The sequence below is a fragment of the Tamandua tetradactyla genome, chromosome 4 (assembly GCF_023851605.1).
Source record: "Tamandua tetradactyla isolate mTamTet1 chromosome 4, mTamTet1.pri, whole genome shotgun sequence".
Lineage (NCBI taxonomy): Eukaryota > Metazoa > Chordata > Mammalia > Pilosa > Myrmecophagidae > Tamandua > Tamandua tetradactyla.
Genome location: NC_135330.1, coordinates 85,678,561 through 85,700,285, shown reverse-complemented (window position 1 = coordinate 85,700,285; position 21,725 = coordinate 85,678,561). Strand labels below are relative to the sequence as shown.

Here is a 21,725-nt window from a genome sequence, read left to right as displayed (position 1 = left end):
TCATCAAAGTCAAATACTGGCATGGTCTGTTCTAAGACAAAAATGTTCTTTTTTCAATGGAAGGCTTTTAAGGGGAGTTCAGAAGAGACAGTCATTCTTCCTACTTCAGCCAGCCAGCATCTCCTGAAAGTTCATTGAAGATCTTCATTGGACCTGCCAGCCTGTGGCCTGACCTACAGATCTTGGACTCTTATATCCCACTACTGACCCAGCAAGCTTCTCCTGAGAGTTTGTTGGAGATCTTCACTGGAGCTGGCAGCTTGCAGTCTGCTCTACATACTTTGGACTCTATATCCTCATGGTCATGTGAAACACTTTTGTAAATTTTATGTTTATGGACATATACTACTGATTCTGTTTCTCTAGAGAACCTTAGCTAATACAGTTTTCCATTGCATAGCTTGACTTTTCACTTTCTTGACTAAGACCCTTAATGCACAAAAGTTTTTAAATTTAAGGAAATTCAATTTATCTATTTCTTTTGTCATTGCTTGCACTTTTGGTGTAAGTTTTAGAAAACATTTCCTGTCACAAGATCTATGAGATATTTCCCTATAATTTCTTCTAAATATTTATGGCCTTAGCCCTAATGTTTAGGTATTTCAGCCATTTTGAGTTAATTTTTGTACAAGGTGTGAGATATGAGTCCTCTTTCATTCTTTTGGATATAGTTATTCTGTTCTCCAAACACCATTTATTGAGGAGGATGCTGTGACATTGTTGGGTTGGCTTCACCACCTTATCAAAGATCAATTGTCCAGGGTGGGCCACAGTGACTCAGTAGGCAGACTACTCACCTGCCATGCTGGACACCTGGGTTTGATTCCCAGTGCCTGCTCATGTGAAAAAAAATCAATTATCCATAGATGAGAGGGTCTATTTCTGAACACTCATTTAAGTTCATTGTTCAGTATAGCTATATTTGTGCCATTACTGTGCTTTTATGACCACTGTAAATGGGAACTCCTCAAAATCAAATGCTTCTGCACCTCAAAAGACTTTCTCAAAAAGGTGAAGAAGCAGCCAGCTCAATGGAAGAAAATATTTGGAAATCACATATCAGACAAAGGTTTGATTTCCTGTATATACAAAGAAATCATACAACTCAACAACAAAAGAACAAACAACCCAATTATAAAATGGGTTAAAGATATGAATAGGCATTTTTTTGAAGAGCAAAAACAGATGGCTCAAAAGCACATGAAGAGATGTTCATTTTCACTGGCTATAAGGGAAATGCAGATGAAGATTACAATGAGATTCCACCTCACACCTAAAAGAATGGCTGCTATTAAACAGTCAGGAAACTATAAATGTTGGAGAGGATGTGGAGAAACTAGGACACTTACGCACTGCTGGTGAGAATGTACAGTGGTGCAGCCACTATGGAAGACTGTTTGACAGTTACTCAGGAAACTAAATATTGGCTTCCTTATGACCCAGCAATAGCCCTATTTGGTATATACCCAAAAGAGCTGAAAGCAATGACACAGACATTTTCACACTGATATTCATAGCAGCATTATTCAGAATCACCAAAAGATGGAAACAGACCAAAGGCCCATCAACAGACGAATGGATCAACAAAATGTGGTATATATATACAATGAAATATTATGCAGCAGAAAGACAAAATGATGTCCTGAAACACATGACAAGATAGATGAGCCTTGAGGACATAATGTTGAGTGAAATTAGTCAGACACGAAAGGACAGACACTGCATGATTCCACTTTTATGACCAGCGTAAAGGTATAATCAGAGACTTATAATACAGAATACAGGGGACTTAGGGATACATAGAAGCTACAGATGGGTGAACCATTAGCTAAATGAGGTTGAACTTTCATGTAAGGGAACAGATAGGAGCGAAGGAGATTCTCTAGTGGGTCTAGAAGTAAAATTACCATATTGAAGATGAACAAGATTGAAAGGTGTTGTATAGACCTACGTGTCCCACTGGCTCACACTAGAAATATGAATGAGTTCTCATAAGAATTACTTCAAAGATATTATTCTTGTATAAAGAGTGTTTAAGTCCAGGGTACAGGGGGAAACTGCTATTGCATGGAATGAGCTGTGTTCAAAAGGAAACCATCATTCCTGTGGGACCTACGGAGGATGGGCCCAGAGCTCGTGGATTACTTGGGCCACATGCAATTGCAGCAGTTGAGGGACCAGCCAGTCTGGCCAAGCCACATCTTGGAGTCCGAAGTGAAAGGGGAAATGGCAGGCACCAGGAATTGAACCCAGGTCTCCAGCATGGCAGGTATCAAGAATTCATTCCTTGACATTGCCGGGCCCTAGTGTGGAGATGGGAAGGAGCCACGACCCCGCTGAGTGAAGCTGAGGTCCCAGACATTGTGGAGTAAAAACAAGCCATCCGGAGACTTCCGGAGAAGATGGCGGCTTAGTAAGACGTGCGGGTCTTAGTTCCTCCTCCAGAACAGCTACTAAAGAAATAGAAATGGTACAGAACAGCTCCTGGAGCCACGACAGAAACCAAAAAGACAGCGTACCCCATTCTGGAGCGGCTGAACCAGCAGGGAGAATCCGCTGCGGTGAGATACCCGAGGGGCGTGTGCTTCCCTGGGCCGGAGCGGCTGGCAGCCAGAGTCCCTCCCTCCCTTCTTCCTGGGCCGGCTGGGAGAATTGGACAGGCGGTCCCCTCAAGCCACGGCAAACAGCGCTCCCCCAACGCGCGGCCTCTCTGGCCAGCTGGGAGAATTGGATAGGAGGTCCCCCAAGCCACGGAGGCCGACGCCCCCCCATGCATGGATTCACGGGCCGGCTGGGAGATTTGAACTGGAACTCCCTCAAGCCGCTTCGGCTGGCCACCCTCCCCCACAGTGAGAGTTTTCCAAAGTTAAAGGAGCCACAGCATTTTTTACTGGTGGGACCCACAGAAAGACGAGTGCCACGAGTGCCACATACTGGGCAGGATAAGAAAAACAGAGCCCAGAGATTTCACAGGAAAATCTTTCAACCTGCTGGGTCCCACACCCAGGGAAATCTGATTAAATGCCCAGATGCCAGCAGAAAATAATGGATCACGCTAGGAAAATTGAAGATATGGCCCAGTCAAAGGAACAAACCAATAGTTCAAATGAGATACAGGAGCTGAGACAACTAATGCTAAATATACGAACAGAAATGGAAAACCTCTTCAAAAACCAAATCAATAAATTGAGGGAGGACATGAAGAAGACATGGGCTGAACAAAAAGAAGAAATAGAAAGTCTGAAAAAACAAATCACAGAACTTATGGGATTGAAGGACAAAGTAGAAAAGATGGAAAAAACAATGGATACCTACAATGGTAGATTTAAAGAGACAGAAGCTAGAATTAGTGATTTGGAGGACGGAACATCTGAATTCCAAAAAGAAACAGAAACTATAGGGAAAAGAATGGAAAAATTTGAACAGGGGATCAGGGAACTGAAGGACAATATGAAGCGCACAAATATATGTGTTGTGGGTGTCCCAGAAGGAGAAGAGAAGGGAAAAGGAGGAGAAAAACTAATGGAAGAAATTATCACTGAAAATTTCCCAACTCTTATGAAAGACCTAAAATTACAGATCCAAGAAGTGCAACACACCCCAAAGAGAAAAGACCCTATAGGCGTTCTCCAAGACACTTACTAGTTAGAACATCAGAGGTCAAAGAGAAAGAGAGGATCTTGAAAGCAGCAAGAGAAAAACAATCCATCACACACAAGGGAAACCCAATAAGACTATGTGTAGATTTCTCAGCAGAAACCATGGAAGCTAGAAGAGAGTGGGATGATATATTTAAATTACTAAAAGAGAAAAACTGCCAACCAAGACTTCTATATCCAGCAAAATTGTCCTTCAAAAATGAGGGAGAAATTAAAACATTTTCAGACAAAAAGTCACTGAGAGAATTTGTGACCAAGAGATCAGCTCTGCAAGAAATACTAAAGGGAGCACTAGAGTCAGATATGAAAAGACAGAAGAGAGAGGTATGGAGAAGAGTGTAGAAAGTAGGAAAATCAGATATGATATATATAATACAAAAGGCAAAATGGTAGAGGAAAATATTATCCAAACAGTAATAACACTAAATGTTAATGGACTGAATTCCCCAATCAAAAGACATAGACTGGCAGAATGGATTAAAAAACAGGATCCGTCTATATGCTGTCTACAGGAAACACATCTTAGACCCAAAGATAAACATAGGTTGAAAGTGAAAGGTTGGGAAAAGATATTTCATACAAATAACAACCAGAAAAGAGCGGGAGTAGGTATACTAATATCCAACAAATTAGACTTCAAATGTAAAACAGTTAAAAGAGACAAAGAAGGACACTATCTACTAATAAAAGGAACAATTCAACAAGAAGACATAACAATCATAAATATTTATGTACCAAACCAGAATGCCCCAAAACACGTGAGGAATACACTGCAAACACTGAAAAGGGAAATAGACACATATACCATAATAGTTGGAGACTTCAATTCACCACTCTCATCAATGGACAGAACATCTAGACAGTGGATCAATAAAGAAATAGAGAATTTGAATATTACAATAAATGAGCTAGACTTAAAAGACATTTATAGGACATTACATCCCACAACAGCAGGATACACCTTTTCTCAAGTGCTCATGGATCATTCTCAAAGATAGACCATATGCTGGGTCACAAAGCAAGTCTTAACAAATTTAAAAAGATTGAAATCATACACAACACTTTCTCGGATCATAAAGGAATGAAGTTGGAAATCAATAATAGGCGGAGTGCCAGAAAATTCACAAATACGTGGAGGCTCAACAACACACTCTTAACAACAAGTGGGTCAAGGAAGAAATTGCAAGAGAAATTAGTAAATACGTCGAGGCGAATGAAAACGAAAACACAACATATCAAAACCTATGGGACGCAGCAAGGGCAGTGCTAAGAGGGAAATCTATTGCCCTAAATGCCTATATCAGAAAAGAAGAAAAGGCAAAAATACAGGAATTAACTGTCCACTTGGAAGAACTGGAGAAAGAACAGCAAACTAACCCCAAAGCAAGCAAAAGGAAAGAAATAACAAAGATTAGAGCAGAAATAAATGAAACTGAAAACATGAAAACAGTAGAGAAAATCAATAAGAGCAGAAGTTGGTTCTATGAGAACATCAACCAGATTGATGGGCCCTTAGCAAGATTGACAAAAAGAAGAAGAGAGAGGATGCAAATAAATAAGATCAGAAATGGAAGAGGAGACATAACCACTGACCTCACAGAAATAAAGGAGGTAATAACAGGATACTATGAACAACTTTACGCTAATAAATACAACAATTTAGGTGAAATGGATGGGTTCCTGGAAAGGCATGAACAACCAACTTTGACTCAAGAAGAAATAGATGACCTCAACAAACCAATCACAAGTAAAGAAATTGAATCAGTCATTCAAAAGCTTCCTAAAAAGAAAAGTCCAGGACCAGACGGCTTCACATGTGAATTCTACCAAACATTCCAGAAAGAATTAGTACCAACTCTGCTCAAACTCTTCAAAAAAATCGAAGCGGAGGGAAAGCTACCTAATTCATTCTATGAAGCCAACATCACCCTCATATCAAAACCATGCAAAGATATTACAAAAAAAGAAAACTACAGACCAATCTCTCTAATGAATATAGATGCAAAAATCCGCAATAAAATTCTAGCAAATCGAATCCAACAACACATTAAAAGAATTATACATCATGACCAAGTAAGATTCATCCCAGGTATGCAAGGATGGTTCAACATAAGAAAATCAATTAATGTAATACACCATATCAACAAATCAAAGCAGAAAAATCACATGATCATCTCAATAGATGCAGAGAAGGCATTTGACAAGATTCAACATCAGGTGACAAGATCAACATTCAAAAATCTGTACCATTTCTATACACCAGCAATGAACAAGCTGAGGGGGAAATCAAGAAATGAATTCCATTTACAATTGCAACTAAAAGAATAAAATACCTAGGAATAAATTTAACTAAGAGACAAAAAACCTATACAAAGAAAACTACAAAAAACTGTTAAAAGAAATCACAGAAGACCTAAATAGATGGAAGGGTATACCGTGTTCATGGATTGGAAGACTAAATATAGTTAAGATGTCAATCCTACCTAAATTGATTTACAGATTCAATGCAATACCAATCAAAATCCCAACAACTTATTTTTCAGAAATAGAAAACCCAATAAGCAAATTTATCTGGAAGGGCAGGGTGCCCCGAATTGCTAAAAGTATCTTGAGGAAAAAAAACGAAGCTGGAGGTCTCACGCTGCCGGACTTTAAGGCATATTATGAAGTCACAGTGGTCAAAACAGCATGGTATTGGCATAAAGATAGATAAATCGACCAATGGAATCGAATAGAGTGCTCAGATATAGACCCTGTCATCTATGGACATTTGATCTTTGATAAGGCAGTCAAGCCAATTCACCTGGGACAGAACAGTCTCTTCAATAAATGGTGCCTAGAGAACTGGATACCCATATGCAAAAGAATGAAAGAGGACCCGTATCTCACACCCTATACAAAAGTTAACTCAAAATGGATCAAAGATCTAAACATTAGGTCTAAGACCATAAAACAGTTAGAGGAAAATGTAGGGAGATATCTTATGAAACTTACAATTGGAGGCAGTTTTATGGACCTTAAGCCTAAAGCAAGAGCTCTGAAGAAATAAATAAATAAATGGGAGCTCCTCAAAATTAAACACTTTTGTGCATCAAAGAACTTCATCAAGAAAGTAGAAAGACAGCCTACACAATGGGAGACAATATTTGGAAACGACATATCAGATAAAGGTCTACTATCCAGAATTTATAAAGAGATTGTTCAACTCAACAACAAAAAGACAGCCAACCCAATTACAAAATGGGAAAAAGACTTGAACAGACACCTCTCAGAAGAGGAAATACAAATGGCCAAAAGGCACATGAAGAGATGCTCAATGTCCCTGGCCATTAGAGAAATGAAAATCAAAACCACAATGAGATATCATCTCACACCCACCAGAGTGGCCATTATCAACAAAACAGAAAATGACAAGTGCTGGAGAGGATGCGGAGAAAGAGGCACACTTATCCACTGTTGGTGGGAATGTCAAAGGGTGCAACCACTGTGGAAGGCAGTTTGGCGGTTCCTCAAAAAGCTGAATATAGAATTGCCATACGACCCAGCAATACCATTGCTAGGTATCTACTCAAAGGATTTAAGGGCAAAGACACAAACGGACATTTGCACACCAATGTTTATAGCAGCATTATTTACAATTGCAAAGAGATGGACACAGCCAAAATGTCCATCAACAGATGAGTGGCTAAACAAACTGTGGTATATACATACGATGGAATATTATGCAGCTTTAAGACAGGATAAACTTATGAAGCATGTAATAACATGGATGGACCTAGAGAACATTATGCTGAGTGAGTCTAGCCAAAAACTAAAGGACAAATACTGTATGGTCCCACTGATGTGAACCGACATTCGAGAATAAACTTGGGATATGTCATTGGTAACAGAGTCCAGCAGGAGGTAGAAACAGGGTAAGATAATGGGTAATTGGAGCTGAAGGGATACAGACTGTGCAACAGGGCTAGATACAAAAACTCAAAAATGGACAGCACAATACTACCTAATTGTAATGTAATTTTGTTAAAACATTGAACGAAGCTGCATCTGAGCTATAGTTTTTTTGTTTCTTTGTTTGTGTTTTTTGTTTTTTTGTTTTATATATATATTTTTTATTTTTATTTTTTATTATTATTATTTTTTTAATTTTTTCTGTGTATTATCATTCTATATCTTTTTCTGTTGTTTTGCTAGTTCTTTTCCTAAATCGATGCAAATGTACTAAGAAATGACGATCATACATCTATGTGATGATATTAAGAATTACTGATTGCATATGTAGAATGGAATGATTTCTAAATGTTGTGTTAATTTTTTTTAATTAATAAAAAAACAAATGAATAAATAAATAATGGGGGGAACAAATGTTAAAAATAAATTTAGTTTGAAGTGCTAGTGGTAAATGAAAGCGAGGGGTAAGGGGTATGGCATGTATAATCTTTTTTTTCTGTTATCGTTTTATTTCTTTTTCTGTTGTCTTTTTTGTTTTTTTCTAAATTGGTGCAAATGTTCTAGAAATGATGAATATGCAACTATGTGATGATATTAAGAATTACTGATTGTATATGTAGAATGGAATGATATCTTAATGTTTTTTTGTTAATTTTTTTTAATTAATAAAAAATTTTTTTAAAAAAAAAGGAAACCATCAGCACTACCATGGCAACAGCAGAAGTAAATAATGGGGGAAGGGACAAGAGTTAAGAAGAGATTTAGGTCTCCTATTTGTAAGTGTGTATTATTGGTTTTCTTTCTATTGGAAACAATGAAATTATCTAAAATTGAGAATGTTGATGGACTGTGGACTTTGAGCCCTCTACATGATGCCCAATGAATGCAGGTGATTGAAGGACGCACTAACAGAGTAGAATGGTGAACGATGGTGTATACTTATGAACGAAGGCTGTGCTGCTTGTCATGAGACATGCAACGATGTGAATGAACATGGGGGACATTTGGTGAGACAAAATAAGCCAGAAACAAAAAAACAACAATGGTATGGTCACCTTTAGAAAATGCTTATAAGAAAACAGAGGCCTAGATTGTAAGCTTTTAGAGCAGACACATTAAGTCCGAGTGGTGATTATTACTTCTGGATTTTGAGAGGCTGTTTTATATATATATAACCTGATGTTTAGAGATAAGAATGAAGCCAAACAGGTTGGGGTTAAAGTAACTCAGAACATAAGAGTAAGGAAAACAGTATTTTAGAACCACACATACTCTTCGAAGCCAATGGAAGAAAGATTTACTTGATCTGAAACTGAAATTTTCAGTAGTGCATAATCTAATTCAACCTATCTGTATAGCTCATTTGAACAACTGAAACACAGATAGCACAGAATTAGAACAAGGTCATTTAATCCTTTATAGAATTTGTAATGCCTGGAGACATCCTAGAGTATATTAACCAAATAGTCAAAAAGGATTGGTAAAGTCCCATGAGAGAGGGGAGAAAGAATATGGAATTATTAAACCTTACCATCCAGGAATCCCCTGATACTGTGTCAAACTTTAGGGACACCCAAATCAATAGGCCAAACCCTTGATCATAAGGCTTACTCTTCTGAAGCTTATGTAGGTACCATAAAAGCTTAAATTACCTATGGGCATGCCTAAGAGTTACTTCTGGAGGACCTCTGGTGTGCTCAGATGTGGCCTCAGTCTCTCTAAGCCCAAATCTGCAAGTGAAATCATTGCCTTCCCCCCTACATGGGACATGACATCCAGGGGTGAAAGTCTCCCTCGCGATGTGGGAGAAGACTTCCAGGGATGAATCCAGACCTGGCACCATGGGATCAACTATTCCATCCTGAACAAATGGGGGAAAAGAAGAGTAATTATAAAGTGTCAGTGGCAGAGAGAGTTCAAACAGAGTTGAGAGGCTACTCTGGAGGTTGCTCTTATGCAAGCTTCATGTAGACTTTGCTACCTATCATAACCTGCCAACCCCCAACCAGGACCATTCCAGCCAATCCTAAAGAACACCTAGGGCAATTTATAAGATTCCACAAAGGTTCCAGGCAGTAGTGTAACTTGCCAGAAACCTACAACCTCCAGATGGGTCCCTGGTCTAGATAAGTCCTGAAACCTAGCCCAGCCTCTCCAGAACATCAGTTAGTTCCATCTCCCTACCCAATATTAGTGAAAGATCTTTCAATATCAAAAATTTTTAATTGCCATAGCCCAAAGGACCCCAATGAGAAGTAGGGAAAGATCAAAGGTGATGGTGGAATTATACATAGAAGATAGGACTTAACAAATGAATATGAATGCTAAATCATTAAATTGATATCTCTTTTAGTCTTCAGTACTTTAGAGCAGCTAGAAGTAGAAACCTAAAATTGTGAAATTGTAACCCATGTCAAAGTCTAAAATATGTTCTACAACTAATTGTGGTGTTGTTTGGAAATTTATAGCTTTTTTGTATATATGTTATTGTTCACAAAAAAGAAGGAAAAAAAGTTGATTGTAATGATAACAAAGTATTTAAGCCTGCTAGCCTCCTATATTCTGGAGCAGCTAGAAGAAAAATATGACAGTATCATATGGTAGCCCATTATGAACTCAGGGATCTATCCTGCAACCACTTTTTGAGGAGTGCTTTGAAATCTAATCCTTTTTTATTTCTTTGCTTTTTATATATGTTATACTATACAATAAAAAAGGTTTTTAAAAGTGGCAAAGAAGGACACTATGTATTACTAAAAGGAACAATTCAACAGGAAGAAATAACAATCATAAATATTTATGCACTGAGCCAGAGTGCTCCAAAATACATGAGGCAAACACTAAATAGAGAAACAGACACATCTACCATAATAGTTGGAGACTTCAACTCCCCACTCTCATCAATGGACAGAACATCTATACAGAGGATCAATAAAGAAACAGAACTTGAATAATACAATAAATGAACTAGACTTAACAGACATTTATAGAACACTACACCCCACAACAGCAGGATACACCTTTTTCTCAAGTGCTCATGGATCATTCTCAAGGATAGACCATATGCTGGGTCAAAAAGCAAGTCTCAATAAATTAAAAAAGATTAAATCATACAAAACACATTCTTATATCATGTCATGGTCAGGTTCATGTGTCAACTTGGCCAAGTGGTGGTACCTGTTTGTCTGGTTGGGCAAGTGCTGGCCTGTCTGTTGCAATGAGGACAGTTCATAGAATTAAATCATGATTGTGTCAGCTGTATCCACAGCTGATTCCATTTGTAATCAAGCAAGGGGAGTGTCTTCTGCAATGAGTGATGCTCAATCTAATCACTGGAAGCCTTTTAAAGAGGATTCAGAAGAGACAGGCTCTCTTCCTGCTTCATCTGGAGAGCCTCTCCTGTGTGGAGTTTGTCCAGACCCTCCATCAGAATTGTCTACTTCACAGCCTGCCCTGCGGGTTTGGGACTCTGTGTTCCCGCCGTCATGTGAGACACTTATAAATTTTATATTTGTGAGTGCTCCCTGTTGATTCTGTTTCTCTAGAGAACCCTAACCAATACAGATCATAAAGGAATGAAGTTGGAAATCAGTAATAGCCAGGGGGCCAGAAAATTCAGACATATATGGTGGCTCAATAACACACTCTTAAACAACCAGTGGATCAAGGAAGAAATTACAAGAGAAATCAGTAAATATCTCAAGGCAAATGAAAATGAAAATACAGCATATCAAAATTTATGGGACGCAGCAAAGGCAGTGCAAAGAGGGAAATTTATTGCCCTAAATGCCTATATCTAAAAAGAAGAAAGAGCAAAAATCAAGGAATTAACTGTTCACTTGGTTGAACTAGAGAAAGAATAGGAAACTAACCCCAAAGCAAGCAAAAGGAAAGAAATAATGGAGATTAGAACAGAAATAAATGAAACTGAGAACAGAGCATGTCAGAGCTTAAATGGTGAGCTCCATGTTGGACAGGCTCCCTCGGGGGATGTGTCTCTAAGTCACCAGCCTCCCTATGTACCCAAGAGGTACAGACCCCATTCAGGTCTCCTTCTGACTCCTTCTCTCCTGAGGGGAGGCCCCCAGACCCAGGATTCTGGTGGAAATCATAAGATATGTGGGAACAGGGTCCTGCCCAACCTCTCCCAGGGACAGTCCTCCAAATTCCCTACCTGGTCTGTGGAGCAGGGGCCTCTCTTCCTGATGCAAAGCCCACTATCCTTTTCAGTTTATCCTAGAGGTTACCTGAACTGTTACAACATGGGAAACACATCCTTATCTATAGGGCCTTCAGGGGTTCCCTCTAACGTGCTGTGCCCCTGCCCCTCTTTTCTCATGTGGTCTGGGGTCCTTGTTTGACTCCCCAACTAGAATGGAAGCCCAGGAAGCAGGGATCTTTGTCCGGCTCACTGTGTTATGCTTAGAGCCTGAAATGTGCCTGCACATAGTAAGGGCTCAGTAAATTTGTGTTGATTGAATGAGCCACGACCAGAATCATTCCAGTAATGAGTGCACCTGGGTCCTGTGCCAGGCCTTGGGGAACATGTACTTAGTGTGCCAGGGATGGGGACCCCCTAGATGGAATCTCAGATTTCCCATACAAAAGGAAGAGTAGTTTTGCACATTCCCAGGGTCATGAGGGGTGTGTCAAATATTGATCCATAAGCCCCCAGCTTTTCCAGAGTGAAAACACCTATCTGAGTGGGATGATTAGTAAGGCTGGGAGAAGGTGTGGCAGGGAAGACCAACAGATTGCTCCCTGGATCCCTGGGATCAGAGGGTAAACTATAAATACAATGGCAGGCCGTGAAGATGAATGTGACACAATGAGAAAAATGAACAGTATAAATCCTCCTTTCTTATATTCCATCTAATATGGGAAGACTGACTTTGCATCTTGCCAAGGACAGGCAGGGTGGTGGGGTCATGGATGGGGAGAGGTAGAGGTCCCAGTGCTTGGGGAGAGGACTGTTGACCAATCCAAGGCAAGTGCAGGGTGTGAGCTCAGGCTGGTCTCCAGGGTGGAGTCTGGGCCAGGTGTCCTGCTTTGCCCTTCAAGGCTCTGGGGGTGGGAGGAATACCCCACTGCACCCACCCTCACCCTAGGCCCATGCTGCATCTTTGATCCATGTGGGGATCCTGCACCTGGCAGAGGGGGCCGGTATGGACCACCCTGTCCATCAGCCCCTCACTGACTCTCTGTGTGGAGTTCTGCAAATTGGAGCCCAGCAGTGGGAATCGAAGGTGTCAGGGCAGGCTTGGCCATGGCCTTAGGAGTTCCCCCAGGCGACCTTCTCCACTCAGGTCAGGCTGGACCCAAGTCTGGACAGACGTCCAGACTGGGGGCCATGAGCTGACAGACGGAGGGTTAGGATGCATGTAGGAGCAGATGCCTTCCCACACTACTGGTCTTCCCAACATGCTGGATGTATGTGGGGTGGAATTGTGACTTATCTACAAGTACTTAGAGGCTCAGTGGGGCAACCCATCCAAGATTGTGTCCCCATCTAAAGGTAGAGTCCAGATCCCAATGCCCTGACCCAGACACCTGCACCCCATCAGAGAAGGAGCCTCTCCGTGGCGCCAGGGCCTGTGGCCATCCCCATACTCATCACGCATCTGTCCACTTGCAGACCTCCTGTGCTGGGGCATGGGCAGCTCCTCTTGGCTGGCCTGTATAGCCCTTGGTCAGCCTGTTGAGTCAGAGGAAGTGTTGCGGTGTCCCCAGCACCCACATCTGCTTCCTTCCTCTCTGCTCACAGAGGCCCTTGGACTCACTTGAGTGACACAGGAGTTCCAAGCTTCATTTCTTCATGAGACTGGGGTGGGGTATGAAATGGGACAGTTCTCTGATGTGGCTGACAGCTGGGAGTTCCAGAGACCACCATAATGGGGTGGGTCTCCTTTGGGGTGTCCTCTGGCTGTCCCCCATATCGCCACACAGAAAGGAAACACCCTGGTTTGGAGGCATTGATTCTCCCAGTGGGCAGCCAGACCAGGGACTATGTCTTCAAGCTCAGGCCAAATCCACAAGTCAAAGTCACCCTGGGCCCTGCAGCCCCAGCTCCCCCTCCACTGTCCAGGGAAGAGCCAAGCTTGCCATGGGGAGGAGGAGACTGGGGGCTGGGGTGGCCATTAACCTCTGGGAGGTGCAGGGAGCATCTGGGATCTTTTAACCATGCACAGGTTTACCACCTCACAGTCAGTGCCACAGCGAGTACCGTGGGGTCCTGCACCCCGACAAAGCAAGTGGGAACTCATGCAGGGCCCAGCAGAAAGTGCTGGAGGGCCTGGGCCTACCCGCAGTCCCTTCTCCCAAGCCCTGGGCCTGACCTGGGACCCTGGGATGGGATCTCTACTGTTTTATATACCACAAAGCTGCAGCTATGCCTTGACCCCATCTGCTCTCCTCTCCCATGCCTGACAACCATTACCCTAGTCCTGCAGCTGTCTGATAGCAGAGAGGGAAACAGCCTGGACAGCAAGGGAATAAATGTACAACTTCAGACTGGAGGTATCCCTAGTGTCCCACTCACCCCTCCCTTCCTCCTCAGGCCCACGAGGACCCTCCACTGCCCCTGCCCTGACCATAGAGCTCAGCTCACACAGGCCTTCCTGGGAATGGAGCTCCAGTCTCTCTCCTGCTTTAGCCACCCTGGAATAGAGGCATCTTTGCCTGTGTTACCTTGTCCAGGGCAATTTTGTCTTTGCCATTAGGGACCAGGTCCCCAGCTTCCAGAGAGCTGTGCCCCCCAGTGTCTGTGCCCCTGTACGGGGGGACTTAGGGGTCCAGGATCTCTTGCTTTTTCTCCAAACCTGAGATCACTCTGGGGGGCTCAGGAACCTTCCCCTGAAGTCCATTTCCTCTGACCCCAGGCCTCCAGCACACTGTGCCTTTCTTAACCACCAGCACCCTCAGTAGGATTCCAGAGAAGTTTGCATCTATTTTTAATTAATACATTTTGTTATAGATGGTGTAGATTTATAGCAATAAGAAGCATTAAAAAGAAAATACAGAATTCCAACATACCATCCTATTGTTAATACCTTGCACTAGTAAGAAATATATGTTATAATTCATGGAAGAATGTTTTTCAAATATGCTATCAAATATAGAACATCATTTACTACAGAGTTCATTGTGTTGTACAGGCCTAAGTATTTTCCTTTAATTTTTATTCTAGTAACCTTAACCATACCATAACCATAACCCCTAATCCTAACCCTAACTCTAACCCCAACCCTAACCCCTGATTCTGACCTAACCCTGACCCTAAATCTAATCCTAAACCCTAAAACCTAACCATAAATCCTAACACTAACCTCAACTCACCTTTTAGTCTGTACTGGAAGCCTAATTTATTGTACGCTATTATTTAATAGAACCCTAACCAAACCCTCATTCCAATACTCTGCATAATCCTGCACTGTTGGTGCACACCCTGCCTAATCTTTCATTTAACTGTTGTCCTAAATCATAGCTTCTAATCCCAACCTCAACCCTGAGCTAAATATTATTCCTCTCCTCTGACCTGTAACTCTAACTTCTAACCTCTAAATGTAACCCAAAGTGTTATGGTCATCAAAACTTAATTCCTCTCAATTCCAAGCATAAGTTTAATTCTCACTTGAATCCAAACTCCAGCCCCAACCACAACCTGAGCTGTGCTTTATCCTGACTGATTAATGCCAAATGTCTGTTCTGATCGTAACCCTGATTCTCCACCTGATCCCACTTTTCCAGTGTAAACAGGCTCTAAACGCACTTTTCTGCTAAGCTCCCAATTACATTTACTCAAGAGCAAGTCCTGCCCACACAGCACACTAGGATGGAGACATTCCTGTCATCACCCGGCCCTGAAAGGCCTCAATCCCTTTACACACACCACCGAGAAATAGGATGTGTTTCTGCTTCTGATTTTTTTTTTTTACTGAGTTTTATTTTAATCCAAGGACTTTGCTTCATACAAAATGTCATTGTAGAAACAACAGCAGAATTCAAAGTTTGGTTGATAAATAGCATTCAGGCAGCAAACTAGCCAATCACAGAATTTTGTTTTTATGTAAGTCCCAGTTGAGTTGCATGGTTGGGATCTATTTTTTTTTAAACACTGTTCTTAAATATAAACTTTTGCAACAAACCTTTAATTTATATCAAATATAATTAAAAATTAACAAATAAAGAATACATTGTATCAAAAGTATGAAGATAAACATTTTCATGCACACACTTGTATATATGTATATATTTTACATGTACACATAACTTGTTCAAACTACAGCCACTGCTTGAATGGTTCCAGATGCAGAGAACTGGTTGATGCATTTCAAATTTGGCAACTCACTGTGAGATTTCAGGTGAAACATGATAGCTTGAGAAAAGACAGTAAAGTCCATAGTAGGAAAATAAGAGAAAATATATTTTCCCCTTCTCCTTGTAATTTCCACCATTTCCAAATCCTAGAAGAATTCAAACAAGCCAGTGAAGCTGTGTGGGTCTAGAAAAGAGGAGTCTCAACCCAACCTCGTCTGGGGAAGCACAGCTGTGGTTCTGCACAGAATGGGCCCATTCAACACCCAACAACAGAACATGGGCTTGGGGACAGGGTGAAGAAACTGGAGACGAGAAAGGATAAGAATACGCCTCCCTCTACTATGCAATATGAGCACAGCAATCACGTGCACAGAGAGTCCTGTTTAATTTTATCCTGTTGGGATAAAATGCTGTTAGCTTCAAAGTTTCAGAGTGTTGTGCCTTTGTGGAATGAAAATCTATGAAAAGGCTTGGTCACAGTCATGCTGAAACCCTAGAACAGGTGGCAGCCTTGTTTTATTTCTACGGAACGTGTGTCTCTTTTTGCACAGCCCTTTGGGCTAAGGGCACCTATAAACCTGGACATACACACCTACACATCTGCACACAAGGCAACACACAGGTTTCTTTAAAGAGAATCATGGGGCAAGAGCCAGTTGGAATATCACAGCGATCCAACAAAGAGATCACCTGAAACTTTGAAATGCGGATGACACTGCAGAGTCCACCACCTCCACGCCCTCTTCCCTGTGAGGTGAAGGGCCTCACCTTGGTACACACTGAGCACTGCACTAAGTAGGGCATCCATTCTGACAGGGGCCCATGAAGATGGATTTCATTTGACCACAGCTTTTCCACGTTTGTGTCTGAAGCCAGCGCCGAGCTTTTTGTGCCCCCACCTCACTGCACTCATGCGAGTTTCCCTTCATTGAGTCCCCTGCTCTGAGATCTGGCCACCAGCATTCCTGATGCCTTCCTCCTGTTCAGATGGACCTCCCCATGATAGCCCCATACCCCAGGCCAAGCTCCCCATCTTCTCTGCTAGCTTTTCCCCTCTCTGGGGTCTCATGTGAAAGGAAACTTAGTTCCACACACAGCAGATACTGTGCCCTCCTTCCCTGAAAACTAGCTCACAGGACGGGTTGGAAATGCCTGTGCCCAACTCACAACCCCTGGCCCGAGCCGCAGGCAAGGCCTGCTAGCGCGCCATGGCTCTGTGGCTTCCCAGGAGACCCCAGGCTCTTGGAAGCCAGCAGGGAAGTGGCTGCCTCATCTCCACCTCGCACTTCCTCCTGGCTGCCACTGGCGCGCTCTGCATGGACGCCAGGTTGTTAGTTGGTTGCTGGGAGGGCCCCACGGGGTGACGAGAGTCCAGAGTCAGGCACTTGATCTGCGGGAGCTCCTGGTCACTGCACGCCACTCCAGGGCATCCCTCACGCAAGTTAAGGAGACCCACGTCGGGCGGTTAAGATCTTTCTAGTGGTTTGGTTTGTAAAAAATTATGTTAACATTCCCTTCCCCATTTTTCTGGTTTTGTATTTTTTCTAAATCAAATATACAGAAATGACAAAAGAGTGAGGGTGTTGTGGTTAAAACCCAAAGTCACCAGCAAGGATATTTTCCAGATCTGAGCCCTGCCAGGGCTGACGGCACCCCGGGAAAGGACGAGCACGCTGGGCCAGGCTCCCAGGGCGCCCGCGGGAAGGGTGCGGAGGACAATTGATGTGCGTGTGTCCGCTGACACTGATGAGGAGGACGGAGCCATGGGCTCTGGGGTCCTCTGGCTGCATCCCGAGGCCTTGCCGGGCCTCCAGACAGGCTCCGCCCGCCCGTCCGGGGCAGCACGGGTCCCCACAAGACTCAGGCCTCGGAGACAGGGTGGCACTACAGCCGCAGACTCCGGAGTCCGTTACAGAGAATGTGGAACCACCCGCCTCTCTCGGCCGCAGCATACGAGGTGGACAGAGAGGGCGCGCCCCTTGAAGAAAGGGCTTGTCACGCAGCAGGAGCCAGCCGGCACCTGGGGGGCAGGCCCTTGCCCGCCCCAGCACCCCCGGGAGCACAGCGTGGTGATAAAACTCATCAGCGCCCCCCACCCGCGGAAGCCGGCGCCGGGCCAGGCTAGCACCAGTCGTCGTGGGCGGGGTCCTGGTGGCCGCCGTGGCGCGCGCGGGCGCCCGCACCGAGCCCCAGGGAGCAGTGGTAGCCATTGGGCACGCGGCGCAGGTGGTGGGACTGGGAGCTCAGCGAGGAGACGTAGGACGTCCTCGAGGAGCAGCCTGAGTTTGTGACCACGGCCTCCTCGAAGGTGAGTGTGTCCTCCGGTGGGGAGCGGGCAGGGCCCTCGCTGCCCAGGCGCTGGCCCAGGGACGGGTCGGAGCCGAGGCGGGTGCGGGGCACCAGAGGCTGGCTGGGCGCGTCACGCTGCGGCAGGGCGTTGTGTTCCGAAAGGCCCCGGCTGAGCCGCCCGGGGAGAAGGCGGGCAGGCTGCTCTGGGCACCGGCGAAGTGGATGGGTGGGGAGTTGGCGGCCTTGTAGGTGATGCTGGGGTGGGGGGGGTCAAGAGGGTCTGGGGGAGCTACCTCCCCCCACCATGGCCTGGGGTGCTAGCACCAGCTGTTGACGGCAAGGGGCTCCTGTTACCTGAACCACTGCCCTACACGGAAACGGAACAGAGCAAATCAAAGATAAAACCCAGACAGACACAGAGCACGCGGTTGACACACAGAAGAGGGCCAGCAAGGAGGGGCAGGAGGAGAGGGTGGTGTGGAGGGACACGCACCAGGAGGACAGGACCGAAGGCCACACAGGACAATCGGGGAGGGACGTAAAAAGCGATTGAGAGAGAAAAAAACAGGACTGGGGCAAAACAGAGCCACCATTCCCGACAGAGCCACCTTGGAGGGTCAGGGAGTGGACAGACTGAGACCACCTGGGGAGCAACCGAGGGCCTTGAGGGTAGGGGCAGCAGGAGGGTGGGGGGCAGTCCTAGGGCTGGGGGCCTGCAGCCCCTCCTTGAGACCCCCGGGCCCCTCCTCACCTGCTTCTGAGGGCCCTGTTTCTGCCCTGCCGTTGGGGATGTGGGGTGGCTGCTGAGGCAGGACCTGGGCTCCCGGCCACCAAAGCAGTCGCAGGAGTAGAAGCACTGCTTGTCGGAGGAGGAGGAGGAGGAGGACTGTTTCCTCTCCCGGGACCGGTGGTGCTCCTGCCTGTGCTCACGCCAACATGGGGCAGAGCCCTCACCGGTGGTGCTGCGTGGCGCTAGCCCCAAAAGAGGGAGTCAGCACAGCCAGGGCTGATGGACCCCTTCCCCAAGACTGTGGCATCACGGGGCTTTGTACTGCATCCAGCCCTGCAGGCCCGTGGGCAGTGGCCCCATTTGGCTGGGACCCAGACCAGGGACGTGGCCCCTTTTCCCAGACTGGCCCGGTCACGGCCAGGCATAGGAAGGACTACTGGGAGCCCCAGACTGGCTGCAGCCACTGGAGGCACCTCCCGCCCGACCCCCCACTCAGACCCAGGGACAGTGTCCAGGGCACACGCACCGCCATCCATGTCGGCAGCCAGGCTGGGCCCCTTGTCCAGGAACTTCTGTTTCTTGTCCCTGTGCCAGTGGCAGCAGGGGTGGTGGTGGGGGCCCGGACCGGCTGGAGCGCAGTCCAGGGCAGCATAAACATGGAAACAGGGCCGTTGGGGAGCCAGGGTGGAGATGAAACTCTTCATGGGGCTGGTGCCGGGGGCAGGCTGCAGGCAGAGGGGCACAGTGGGCTCTACACACCTTGAGCAGGCGGGGCTGGGACCGACACCCTCCACACCCTCCCTTACGGGGCCTTCCCAGACAGCCCATGCACGCTGACAGCTGTCTCCAGTCTGCCCGTGCCTGGGGGGACTGGGCAGCCCAGCTGACCCACCATGGACCCTGGCACCCCACTCACCTCCTCCATCAGGAGGCCAGAGAGGGGCTTGGGGGGGGCAAGGCCCTTCTTGAGCCGCATCCTTGGCCCTGGCAGCCCCTGTCCATGCCCACAAGACCCATGCCCATTCCCAGACATGACCAGGGTGCAGCCCTGTCTGTGTCCGGGGCTCATTTGACAGCACAACCCACTCCCAAGCCAGACTGTGGCCACAGGGCAACTGGAGTTGGGCCTGTTGTGCAGGGCCTATAAGTGACCAGAAGGAAGCAGGAGGCTGTGGGGGGTCTAACGGCCTTTCTGGAAGGGCTCTAAGTGGAGGTTCTGCAAATGCCACACGGCGGCGGTGGGGTCCACTAGAGCCTCTTGGCTGACCTGCTGCCCCTCTGTCTACTCCTTGGGAACTGGGGGGCGTGAGTAAGAGGGGTCCTGTCAGGCTGGCCCACGGCCACCTGTCTGTCCAATGAGGAGACCAATGCCAGACTCAGGTCTGACCTACCGATGGCCAGGGGACCCCCAGGGTGTGTGGGGAGGCAATGGGCTGAGACTAGCAAAGAGAAGGCGGAAGCAAGGGTGGAATGTGCAGAAAAGTCAGCAGAGAGGAAAGAAGCAAGCAGTTGAGAAGGCTGAAGAGGAAACGCATTTTGCAGGCGATGGGAGAGAAAACCAGGAAGCATGGAGACAGGAAGCTCAGCCCAACAGGAAGTGAGAGGGGCAGTGAGTTGTGAGAACAGGTTCAAATTAAGAGGCCCAGAAGCAGAAACCACAAAAAGGAACCAGGGACAAACAGATCAGAAGGAGACAACGACTCTCCAGCAAGGGGGAGGCAGAGGCCCTGGTCGGGCCTCAGATGTGCCAGGCTATGGGTGGAAGGGTTGAGGCCACCAGACCCCGAGGCAGGGTTCATGGCCTTCCCACAGCCTCAGCTACCTGAACCCCTCTCTGGCCCCTCCTCAACAGTTGGAACAGGTGGGTCCGCAGAGTTCACCAACAGAATGCTGGTGTCCTGCCCTCCATGGACTTGGGCCTCCAGACTACCCACCTGTGTTTCTGCGGCCAGGTGGGGCGTGGAGGCAGCTTGGCCCTGGCTCTCCAGTCCAGGTTGAGGCTCCTCATCAGAGCCTCTCAGGGCTATATCCTGCATTTGGACACCCACAGCCTTGGGACAGTGACAGAACCCACTAGTTAGCACCTGCCACAGCACCACCCAGTCACCTCCACCCCCATCACACCTCCCCCCAGCACAGTCACCCCCCTGCCAGGCCTGTCTCACAACCCATCGGTCACTGCCTCCCTCTCAACCCAAGGAGCCCTCAACAGTGGTCCTGGCTGCACCACAGGGATCTCCACAGAGTGGATATGCTCTAGCAGCACCCACACCTTGAAGGGCACATCCTGGGTCCACTGAGTTCCCCAGGAGACAGACTCCTTGATGCCACTCTCCTGTGTTAGCCTGTGGAGCAGAAGGATGTCCTCAGGCTTAATAGCTGTAGATCACAGAACACCCACCAGGAGCCCAACTCCTCAACCTGCTTCCACCTACCCATGGAGGGCTGGGCCTGCCCAGAATCTTCACTGGCTGCATCCATGGCCAACCTTTGGGGCTTCAGTCAACCCTGCTCTGGGCATCCCTTGAGTACAAGACCTCCAGTACAAGACCAAGCAAAGGCACAAAAGTCAGGACTCAAACTGCCTCAGAGAAATCAAACACTGCAGGTTCACCTTGGAGAAGCAGGTAGAACCCTAAGGCTGACTGAGCAAAAGATCATCAAGCGTGGTGCTCTGGAGCCCACCACATGGGAAAACAGGTCCCCCACATGAGGATTTAACCAAACATAGAAACAGTCAGACATTACTGGACAAACAAGGATTTGAGATGGAATTGTCC

General features: G+C 46.0%; 1 pseudogene; it reads right to left on the bottom strand.

Annotated features, from left to right (window-relative positions):
• Positions 1-13,500, bottom strand: part of LOC143680330 (DEP domain-containing mTOR-interacting protein pseudogene) — a 37,763-nt pseudogene extending 24,263 nt beyond the window's left edge.
• Between the last annotated feature and the right edge of the window lie 8,225 nt (positions 13,501-21,725).